Raw genomic sequence first — 11,297 nt, 5'->3', positions numbered from 1 at the left:
CATCAACCTGGATACATGTGGAGGATTTGAATTTACACCAGCAGGGAACGGCCACAGAAATAAAATATCCACAATCGTTCATTTATATTACTGACGCATTACATGACATAGCTCTGTCTCAATTTTTCTGAGGCTGCATTTGAAGAGCGATTGCGTCACAACAGCACAATAGGCTGTTGTTCCATATCCGAAGGCTCCTCCTCTTTCATTCACTGAGCAATTGTTTCTCAAAGCTGCGGCAAGCGACAAGACCAAGTGTGTCGGGGACAAACTAGACTCTTTTGGTTTTGGCACTTTTTTTTGAACCGTTTCAAAGTAAAAGCACTCTGACTTCTGATTCCATTCATTTGTTTTAACAAGGTATTTATTGTGAAACATTTGCACGACCGGAAGATGCTTGGTCTGGAGTACCTGGAGGTACGTTTGTTAGAGAAAAATACATCATCATAACAGAAACCTCATGTGGCAGCTCTGCAGCAAACACGCAGAAGACACACTCCCTGTGTGAGCAACAAACACACACACACACACACACACACACACTTACAAGTATCAGGCTTCAACTCAGAACTCAAAGCTAATTGTATAAATGTTAAAAAACCAAGGGACATTAAAAGTTTCTGCAGCTCTGTTGCTAGGCAGGAGAAGCTGGTGACGCAAAACAGAAATCCTCCGTAGACCAAACCCCCTCATATCGGTTCAGTCCACACGGTGCTTGAAGGCCCCTGAATAACAACACAACTATTCTCTGGAGAGTGCTTCGCTTCTTTATAAATGGTAAATGCCTTTTTTCTTATCATACCTACAACCTTCACACGAGATTGACAACCTTCAATGAGGGTGCAGTAATGACAGCCATCATCACATAATCACTTTGCTAATTACCGCGGCATAATCACTGCCATCGAAACATTTCTCCGATGAGCCCTCATTTGCAGAGGGTGAAATATTCATGTTCTTCTGGTGGGGGGGGGGGGGGGGATCGAGCTGCCTGCATTTTAAAACCATTACACTCTAAAAATGAAGCGCAGTTCCAATCTGTAATTCTGTTTCTGCTTTATCTAAGGATAGCATCTGATTTATACAGTCTATCGGCCGAGCTTATTGTGGTTGCAGCCGGCTTAACCTCACAAGTACGTTCGGTGAAATAACATCAGGAGGAATATATGTGGAAGGAAATCTAAAATCTGCTGCAGCTGTCAGAAAGACAAGTAATTTATTTGTTTGTGGGGCCTCTTCTCCTTTTTGTGCCTCCTCCTCTGTTTCCCCACTATAGAGCAGATTGCATTATACTGAAGCAGAGGCAGTAGAATTAGTGTTGGATCGCTGCGTCGCATATGCTCCCCAAGGAGAGATGGTCTTGAAGAAATAAATGTGTGCGTGAGAGAGAGAGTGAGTGAGAGAGCAGATGGTTCAGTTACTCGATGTTCAAACATCCCTGGGCAGTAGTGGGGTGCACATTGTTGACTCTCCGCTTGTAATAACTGTAGTCACATTTCTTTTCCACATTTCATGCTTTAGTGGGTGGATGATGTACAATAGGCCGGGGTGTTACTTCACATCTGCAGTGATGCCGTAGATCGAGACCAGGATTGAATCTCATGCTCTGGAAAAGAGGATTTTCTGTTCTGAATTTTTAAAGCATAGCATGAACTCAGAGCAAGTGCTTCTCGTGCAATGGAAAATCGCAGCAGTGCATCTGTTCACTACAGAAAACTGCATCATTTCTCAAAATATGGTGTTGGAAGAAGAACTGAAATATCATATAAAGTATGTGATTCCTCAATACACTGTACAAACTGAGCTTGTTTTTTTTAACCTTCATTTCAGAGACACACGACTCATTTTAGAATAATTTTTGTAATGTCATGCACCGTTTAACGGTCATTGCACAGAGGGCAGCGAGGGCAGCGAGGAGCAATCAGACGTCAGTCGGATAAATCTCGACTCTGCCCCGAACATGTGGAACAGCTTAAATCACATTAAAAACACATCTCTTCTCTTTAGCCTTCTACTCCAGTTGAGATATATTCCGTTTGACGTGTTGCTTTGTAAATAAAGTTGACATTTCTGAAATTTTGGCACATATGTCTGTGCAAAATGGCAAAACATGGTGAAAATGAAACCAGGCCCTGGCAACACCACACGAACTGTGGACAGAAAACATGGACGTCAGGCTGTGGCAACAAGAAACCTGCCTGTTCACTGTTTCTTCCTCCTCCTATCACGACCAACATACCAGAGAGATGATGGCAGCTCTTTCTGGATGTTTCGGCACACAGATGGGAACATATGGTCCCGGCAGTCTGGTGGGGCCGATGGGTACATTGTGTGTGGACTATCGGACCCGACAGCGCAAGCACACGAATTGTCAGCTTTTGGTTTCCAGTGCTGACTTGAACAGAAATCACACAGTGTATGTCCAGATGTCCAGTTTTTTGTTTCCAATCTTTTATGATTGTTTAGACTCGATGTTTGCCAACTTCAGACTTAAATTCACTTTCGATAACATAATATGTCAGAGTTGTCATCGTGTTTACCATTTTATTATTGAGTTGTTATTTTGCTTCTATACAAAATAGACTGTATCTCCTCCATGTTAGTGGATGGGACATGGACCAAACTAAAAAGATCACCACTGTGAACCTTCTAATTATGTAACTGATGGAAGATGGCAGCATTCATATCCAGGATATTTTTACTCAATTTCTTGAGGTGGATCTAGAGACGCGTTATCCATCTTTGCACTCGATCAACAGGTCCAATAGTTTGCTTCCAACTTTGCGGCGACCTTCACTTGGAGACCTTTACTTTGTCAACATCGGAATCTTCTCTCAAAGTAAAGTTTGAAGTGGATTTCAAAGTTTGTTGTGCCAACTTTTGACTGGGCTGCTCAGGAGGAGATTAGATTGTGAACTATTTATTATTGCATAACTTCAGTGTCCGACAGTTGAATAGGAGTAAATCACTTTAGCCAGGTTCCAGAATCTTATTTATAGCGCTTTGATTTATAAGTAAATCAATGACCCTAATCTTTGAATGATAATATGAGTGTAATTGAAACGTCCACATATTCTTGTTAAACTCAATGCTGCTGCAAAGTATCTGCTTCTTCCCTCTTGTTCCTGATAAGACTTTCCTGGCTCACAGTCCTCACCACATCTGATTAATGCCTCCTCACTTAGACCTCTCCGCTTCCTCCGCTCGCTCTCGCCTTCCTCTGCTGTTATTAATAGCCGGAGCACAGAGGAGACTTGTGACTCAGAGATTAGGTGGCTTGCACTGACCCACCTGCTGACCCCCCGATGAACGACAGAGACACTGTTCCTCCTACGAAGAAACAAACCACTGATGATGAGCGAAACAAGATCAGATGATGATAGCGTTTGATTTTCCTTTTACCTTATTTATCAAGACAGTTTTGTCTCTTACCTGATCAACGCTGAAGATAATTACTTCCTCGCATCGTCGTGAGATCTTTTGCTTGAGAGTAGAGAAGAGTCGATTACTGCTAGTTGTATGTACCACCCCACAACTTGGAGGAATTATCATAACGGCAGCTGAGACATGGATACACATGGTAGAATGATGGGTTTAGTTGTGCATGGCAGCACCACGTACAGATACAACGGTTGTTTGAAGGCGCAGGTTGTTCTATAATAATCCTCATTGTCTGTTATGTACAAATCAGGACAATGCAAACAGCAGAACCAATTATATTCATTTTGTTTAATGACTCAGTCACTTGGGAACAATCTGAAAATAAGTGAGTATTGTCTATGATGTTTTTCTTATTTTTCACATTCTATCTATATTTACTTTTTGGCATCACTTCAACGCACTCATTGCAGCTGCAGCAAAACCTCTCACACTGGTCAAACTTCTTCAACAGTGCTCGTACAACAAAGGTGTACATTTGTGTCCCATGGGGCTTCGTAGGTATAACCATGTGAGGTATTGGGGAATTGTTGAGGCCATTTATTATCTAACACTGACTGGGAAAGTTCAGAATGATCAACCATGACCAACGAGCCCTGATAGCTCTCCTGCAAGACGAAGAAGTCCTCCTGCAGGGGCTGCAGGCTCGGTTTCAACCTGGCTGTGCTGCATGTTCTGTAAACACAGAACGCCCCGCCAAAAATATCTTTATACCTCAGTGTGTATAACAGCATGTTTGGTCACAGCTGAGTGAGAGATCAACTGAACTGGGAAATGATTGGATTGTTTCAGGAAGTGATTCTGTTCACCAATGATTTGTTCCTTTTGAATGACTATGACACTAATTGAGAGCTCGAGAGGACGTAGACATGAAGAGTTGTTTTTGCAACTGCACAAATCGCAGAGTGGAAAAAAAATACTATGTTACACAAAACTCCAAGAGGAAATCCGGCGTTTTAATAGTGCAGCGTTAGCCGTTAGCTCCAGCTACGTGGCCAGAGCTGTGTTTTAAGTAAAGACTTACACTCACTGGATTCTTGGGCTCCAGAGAATAAAGAAGCCGTCTGATGGTTTAAATGGAATAATGTGCCACATTGTTATGAGAATAAAATATGTAATAAAAGGACAGAGTCTCTTTATAATGATCCTGTGAGGCTCACACTGAATAAACCCTGTATTAGTTTGACTCAGTGTACGCAGGCTGCAGGTTTAATACCTGGGCCCAACTGGCTAACTTAGTGAGGCGTGTAGAACATCTTGCTTTTCATTTGGGTACACAGCTTCATGCTATAGAGTCTTGGCATTTAATTGTGTATATAGCTTAACTTTAATTGAAGGAAATACCTCACAAGGCAGCAGACACGACGCCTGTGTTAACAGACGCCCAGGACAGGCAGAGGTGCTTATAAAGCCGGTGTGGACAGGGCGTAAGCCTGCAAATGGCCGCCTGTCTCCTGCGGCACTGCACTTCTGGCCTGTTGTCCCCATGGGAAAACATCATTTTGCAGGGGCAGTGCATCCTGGCCTCAGTGCCACCAAAGACAACCGGGCTGAGGAGATAGGTCTGACTAATCCTGTATTGACACAGTTTGTCAGGAGTGAAGCTCTACTGCTTGTTTACACTGCAGCTGTCTCGTTTTGCACATCTGGCAGATGTTTGGTGTCTGGTATATTTTGAGGAAAGAGCAGGATGTATGTGATTTTATTATTTTCAGACGCTAAATGAGTGTCAAGTATGACATTTCAGAAATGTGCGGTGTCTACCTGTGGTGAGTGACAAGTTTAAGAAAGTGTAGTTATCACAGTACTAGAAGTGATGCTGGTCGTGCCGCTCATTACGATACCAGAAGAATGAAATGATTGCACCCGTTAGAGACTCTCCGCTGTGATTATGGATCCCAGGGGCTGCTTGGTGGACTTGCTGCAGTCGGGTTATTGTGTGTAGGTGGAGGCAGCAACCGAGGCAGAGATGAAACTGGTCCGAGTGAGTTTTCAGCGAGAGAAAGAGGAACAGTCACACCTATAATGAAAACATGTCTTGTGGCGGCTGCAGTGCAGTCTGGTCTATTGAGGTTACTGTCAGCGGAGGAACTGTCATCTCTGTCTCGTCTATTGTGGATTTCTGCTTTTATGACGGTTCAGCGTAGGTGCAGAATGACTTTTTCTGGAGAGCAGGGAGAGTTTGGTCTGAGGGGCTGACACAGAGACCTGACATTTATTTGATGCACTGCATTAAATGTTGAAAAATGCTCCTCCTTTGAAGAAACTTACCCGGAGAAAGAAATACCAAGCTGAACTAAAAGTCACCCCTGAGTGATGGGACGGCTGATTTATAATGAACTAAATCCAAAATACAGTGAGAACCATTGTGAAGCAGCGACGGATCCCTATATTTATCATTTTTTTAATGACTGGCTGAAAAACAATGGTCCTCGTGCTGCCTCCTATAGTCCAGACAGGAGAGGAGGGAACATTTATATCATAAGTGCGTTTGGCTGCTGACTCTCTAGTGTACACTCATTTTGTTTCGGCAGGTAGGAACAATGATATTCAAGCTCTGGTCTCTGTCCTCCCAGAAGTGCAGTTTGTCAGGAACGAGAACATCACAACAGCGACTGCAGGGAACAAACCAAAGACACAAAATGTTACAAGTAAAGCGAGATTATTTTTACAGCAGTCCCTTATGATTTAAAAAAAAGAAGAAACATCATTACAACCATAATTCGATGCATAACGCAGATTCAATATTTAAAATGTACATGGCAGTAACGCACCTTGATGTTGGTTGCCAACCGCCAATAAACCGAACAAAGACAAAAAAAGACTCCAAATGACATCACATCATTTCGTGCTATGACCATATTGTGAAACATCACGATTGACAGCTTAGACCGACTCTTATTTGGTCGAGGGCTTGTATCCATGGCACCTCGACATCGTGGAAGAATCTGTCTCCACATGGCGTCAAAAGTGCACAATGGCAGAACACGTACCTGGAACTTTTAGCTTCGTGGGTGATTTGAGCTACGGGAGAAAATGGAAAATGGTAATTTATCTTTAATTACTTTAGAGTCACATTAATAATTGTAAGTAGAAAGAATCAAGGCAATAATCTCTCTCTCCACATAAATACATGTTATTGACTTCTACATGCAAACAAAAAGGAAAGAAAACTCTTAATCCAGGTATTCGACGGATGAGGAGGTTGTTGTGACTGTAAACTTTGGGCTGACAGACTGGTGTACATGACTCATGACTCTGAGTGACATAGTAACACACACGTCTCATTGATTTGAAATGTGATAACCCTAACACCAGCGTTGCAGTGTTACACCACTGTACTAAAGCTCCCTCTACAATTTCTACAACATGTGCTTCATAATTAAACACTGAACGATGAAGCATCCACATCAATAAAAAGCTCATTAAGGCAGTTATGGATCTTGAAAATCTTATTTATCACTAATTTAAAAAAGTAATTACACTTTCTTACTGCTTAGATGAGCTGTTGCATTAATCATCACGTCACGATATGAGTCACTGTCTGCCTGTTTCACTCCTTCATCTCTTTGTACGTTGACTCAATCTGACCCGACGTGGACGTTGTTCCTGGGGAAATGTTGAGTTCAACTGGTTTGGACATGTGTGTCCATACATACAGCTCCTCTGGGTGTTGTCCAGTAAGGTTCAGTTCAGGCTCAGGGCTGCAGTGCCGGTCTGAAACAGGTCTGAAAGCTTCTGTCACATAATGCACAACCTCTGTCTGGGCAACAAACTGCTGCTCCAGCTCTCAGCCACTCACTTCACACACAGACAGACAGAGAGACAGACAGAGAGACAGACAGAGAGACAGACAGAGAGAGAGACAGAGAGGAGTCTCTTCTGAAGTTTCTCCAGATTTGCAGCTACGTTTCAGATCACAGAAACGGTTTAAACGAATTTATTTCCAATGGAGAAACTCGCTGTTGACCATTAGTGTAACTTCAGTCAGTCATGTAGAGTTCAGATGATAAATGACGCAACTTAAACACCAACTCAACATTATCATTCACTCACTCACTTACAGACATTTCGGGACATAGCCACAGAGACATAAAACCAATCCTTACTTTAAACTCCTGTTAACAAGCCAAACCCTGAAAAATGTCAAAGTAATGGAGCATCGCTGGAAATACGATCAGGTCACCAGTGTATCGTTGGGGCCAACATACACAAACAAACAACCCTTCACACCTACGGAACAATATGAGAGTCTCCAGTTAACCAAACTCCAATCTGCACCTCTGTGTGAATACTCCAGTAGCCCAACACTGCATCTGCACCACGCGCTGACAAATAACCTATTTTAAGCAATGAAGACTTGTTATGTGATGGTGGCTGTGAAGAATTTATTGTGTGTGTGTGTGTGTGCATGCATTAATTTATTCCCCTGTGCATTTGTTGCCACCAGTACACAAAGGCGGTATTAAACTCATTGCCTGGCCTTGCGGCTGTTGTGTCTGATGGGACCTGCTCAAAGCGAGTGATTCTGATTTAGTGGTTATCTGCAGCATGCATCACTATCCTTCCCTCGTTTACAATCCCAAACCACAACACCGGGCCAACCTTCAGCATTCTGTGGCTTCACTCACCCTGCTGCTGCCCGGGCAGCCTCACAGGCCTCAGCTTCCATCCTGGCTGGCGTTTCACTCAGTTTATCTTTATTTTGATTGTGATGGTTTATTGCAGCATATTAAAAATGGTTTTATGTACTTTGACCTTTTGTAGTTGACGAGTTTTTGGTTTATGGTTTATTTTGACCAAAAAAAGAGGAGGAAAAAGTTAAAGCAATTATGTCGGCTAATATTTATCTTAGTCTCCTGAAATGTCACCAGATTGGAACAATATCACCAGACATTCAGAACGTGAGGTTTCTGCAGCGTAATGGACGGTGAAGGTTAGAGGAGTGGATGAGCATGTTACACATGTGGTGTGGGTCAGGGAGGAACCCAGTCAAATTTTGGTATCTGGAGTCGGATCCAGGATATTTTTTTTTTCTGCTTTTGTGATCATGGCGAGTCCTTGATTCCTCCGATAATCATTTATGGATCTTGCTTTTAAAAAAAACAAAAAACAGGCATGGTTAGGGGTCTGGTATTCATGAGTCAGTGCAATTGGGTGTCGGACCAATTTAAAATCCATTTTAAATTCATTCAATTTGGTTCCATCATCGGACTGTTGGGTTTTTGGCAGAGGCTCCACTGGGGGCTATTCTCTCAATGGAGTTTGTTAAATGTACATAAATCAAATTACCATCAGACATAAAACTGAAAATCTAATCACAAACTAAAAATTGCTTATTTCAATTTGAATTATTTTAATATTTTGATCATTGTTAATGCTGTTTTCACTGTGCGGTACCGCTGCTGCACCGTGGTGTGGTCCATGTATTGAGCATGAGCCTGAGAGGAGGCAGCAACACTGCAACCTGTGTTTACAAGACAGACAGAACCTTTAACTCCCAGGAGCAACGGCACACAAGCTCCTATTGTTTTCAAAAACACATTAAAAATAACTGCTGTGGGCATTGCTCGGCTCTTAATGCAAGTTTGCCGGTACCATAAAAAACTAAAAGCTGCTCCCTGTGTGTTTGGTTTTTACTGGAGAGGTGAAGAGAAGACAGCTGTCAAATGACCTCATGCACGGAAAGAGTTGGAGTAGATTAATATTTGATTGGTATTCCTCATGGCTCTGTTCTAGGGTCTTTCTTTTTCAGCTAGTTCATCAATGAACTAAAGGTTTTTACTACCAGGAAAAACCTCCACGATTTTCAAAAATTGCTTCACGAAGCATCAGGTTAATATTGCTCATAATGTACGATTTCATTGTGTTGCTGTGACACATTGTTTTTGTCAGAATGAAAGAAAACTGACGGGACATCCACACGTCTACTTCGTCATTTCATTCAGCCCACGTGACCCTGGAGGAGCAGAACGTGGCAGATGCTGCTGTCAACACTCTCACCTGTTGTCAGTGGCTGCGGGCAAGCTTTGGGCGTAAAAAGTGCCACTTCAAACTGTTTCAACACCACTCACTGCCTGATCCCCCAGCTTCAGCTTGAATGTCAGTTTTAGAGAATTGATGCGGAGGATACACAAAGTAAATCTGCAAATGAAGTACTTGTTCTTGGTTGCACACATTTTCTTTACATGCATGTCCATTAAACCTGGTGTCAAATGTCATATGACTAATTTCTTAAATCATTGTCATGTTATAACTAAGCATTTTTCAGTTTTCATCATCCTGACCTACAGTACATTGTGCAAAGGTCGTGTGTTGTTTCATGAGCAATTCAAAGCTTTCAGTTTACTGTGAAGATAACACATATTGATATAAAATGGTAAAACTGTTCCTATTATAATACTTTTTCATCGGCTCATTGTCAACAAGCACCACCTTTAACACTAAACCTACTAGGGTAAACTACTGTTGTTCTTCCTTTACGTGATCCCATTCTCTGGCAGTTCAAGATTAAAGTATGTTTTATCAAAGTTTATTCCGTCAAACTCATTTTCTTGCAATTTCACATATGTACGATACATTTATCACATGAATAATTGCACAATCCGCGTGAATAGGCCAAAGATTTGCACTGAAAAACATGACAACTCACTTTGGTGTTGGTATCAACACTGTTCGTGAAATATGCATCTACAAATCCTGCATGTTTGTGCATGTACGGATGTTATTTAAATGCTATAGTGCACAACCGCTCTGCAAGTTCAATCTGACAATAGTCCTGCAATGCTAAGCGCCTCCTCAGTTTGAAGAGATATTTGTATTTAAATATTAAATGTTCTTGTTTTGCTTAATTCAATTATTAAATGAAGAATGAAAAACGTCATCTACACCCACAGGTCTATCGTTTTACAGTTTCATTTTGTATGTAGCCTACAACACTCCCGACCACCACATGAAACCCAACAGGTTCTTTTACAACCCTCCCTCCTTTCGTTTCCTATTCTGCTCGACTACCAGTTTTTCCTATTCACAGATATTTCTCTCTTCTCACTCTCTGTGTCTCTCTGTGTGTTTTCAATGGCAAGTCACATCAATTAAAACATATTCGGAGCTGAACACACTCAAGGACAGTTTTATTGAATGCACCCAGCTCCTGCTGCTCAGCTTCATCAAAACAGACAGTGAGTGGAGACCCCCGGCCAGCCAGCAGTCATCAAATGTTGTGTCCAATGTTTTGAGATGGAGGGTTACTGAGGTTGTCGTTTGCAGTGACTGCTCCTATATCCTACATATAGTCATTTTACATTTAATCATCCACAGCAATGGGCTTATATTTGTATTCACATCAGATGTTGTTAATCATGTAAACTCATTCTACGCAATTCAAATTGCTCTTTCTGCAATTTTCATAATTGCGTTGTTAATATTTTTTGTAGGTAAAGTGCTTTCCTTTCCTGTCGTCCCTCATCAGGGCTGTTATTCCCTTGTACTGAGGGTTGGAACAGAACTGACCAGTGACTCATAGAGCAGGGAGGCACAGTCCATCCCAAATTACCTGATTTGTCTAGACAGACCATCAATATAATAAGACCACTTCAAATACGGGCCTTTCAACAGCATGTTATTATTAATTTGAAAAACTGTACAGGCAGCTATTGATAAAACCAAACTCTTTGTGGTTGGGATTCTTTGCAAACTGATTTTTGTTTTGTTTTTCGTTCTTTACCTGAGCACAGAGGGACAGGAGAATGATTGTTTCCCATTTAAAATCATTTGCAAGGTATTTCTTTATCTTTCATCGAGGATTGACTCTAATTTTGTGGAATCATTCATTAGAAGATGAAGGGAGGAGAAGGTAG

This window comes from Paralichthys olivaceus, chromosome 1 (assembly GCF_024713975.1).
Source record: "Paralichthys olivaceus isolate ysfri-2021 chromosome 1, ASM2471397v2, whole genome shotgun sequence".
Classification (NCBI taxonomy): Eukaryota; Metazoa; Chordata; class Actinopteri; order Pleuronectiformes; family Paralichthyidae; genus Paralichthys; species Paralichthys olivaceus.
This window is presented reverse-complemented; position numbering follows the sequence as displayed.